This window comes from Octopus bimaculoides, chromosome 10 (assembly GCF_001194135.2).
Source record: "Octopus bimaculoides isolate UCB-OBI-ISO-001 chromosome 10, ASM119413v2, whole genome shotgun sequence".
In the NCBI taxonomy this organism is placed as follows: domain Eukaryota; kingdom Metazoa; phylum Mollusca; class Cephalopoda; order Octopoda; family Octopodidae; genus Octopus; species Octopus bimaculoides.
This window is the reverse complement of record NC_068990.1, coordinates 50,028,208-50,028,983: the sequence shown is the minus strand read 5'-3', so window position 1 is coordinate 50,028,983 and position 776 is coordinate 50,028,208. Positions and strand designations below refer to the sequence as shown.

Sequence of the window (776 nt, the reverse complement as noted above, 5' to 3'; positions counted from 1 at the left end):
AGCCTGGTGTTGCCATCCCGTTTCACCAGTCCTCAGTCAAGTCGTCCAACCCATGCTAGCATGGAAAGCGGACGTTAAACGATGATGATGATGATGTTGATGTTAGAAATTAATTGAAACACATAAGGGGTGTATTTTGGTTAGAAATATGGTAATGAAAGGGTTAACAGAATGCACATATGAGAAATGGTTTTAAAAATTCCATTCTGGAGATTTTTCACTCAAAGTTGACCAATGTTCTGTTCTGGTTGACCTACTGAAGTTGATGATGACCAAATCAAAGCCATAATTGAATCTGATTGTCATATAACTGTGCAAGAGATTGCAGAGGGGTTAAATGTATCACACAAAACAATTGAAAATCACTTAAAATGTCTTGAGCTTATTAAGAAGCTTGATATTTGGGTTCCACATAAATTGGAAGAGATTCACTTAACCCAATGAATCAATATTTGCGATATGCATCTCAAATGCAATGAAATTGCCCTTTTTTTTTAAAGGAATCATCACTGGTGATGAAAAATAGATTGTCTACAATAACATCAATTGAAAATGATCATAGTCCAAGCTGAATTGCATCAAAAAAAGGTTGTGCTGTCAATTTGGTGGGATTACAAAGGTGTTGTTTATTTTGAGCTGCTTCCAAGGAATCAAACAATCAATTTAGATGTTTACTGAAGGAAACAAAGAAAAATGGCCAGAATTGGCAAATCGTAAAGGAATCGTGTTCCACCATGACAATGCTGGACCACACACGTCTTTGCTAACTTGTGAAA

At 36.0% G+C, this 776-nt stretch overlaps 2 protein-coding genes across 3 annotated transcripts in view; both read left to right on the top strand.

Annotated features, from left to right (window-relative positions):
* The window catches only part of LOC106878624 (protein IWS1 homolog), an 863,399-nt gene that overhangs the window by 401,920 nt on the left and 460,703 nt on the right, over positions 1-776 (top strand). The gene's annotated exons all lie outside the window — the stretch shown is intronic.
* The window catches only part of LOC106875499 (survival of motor neuron-related-splicing factor 30), a 34,805-nt gene that overhangs the window by 29,751 nt on the left and 4,278 nt on the right, over positions 1-776 (top strand). The gene's annotated exons all lie outside the window — the stretch shown is intronic.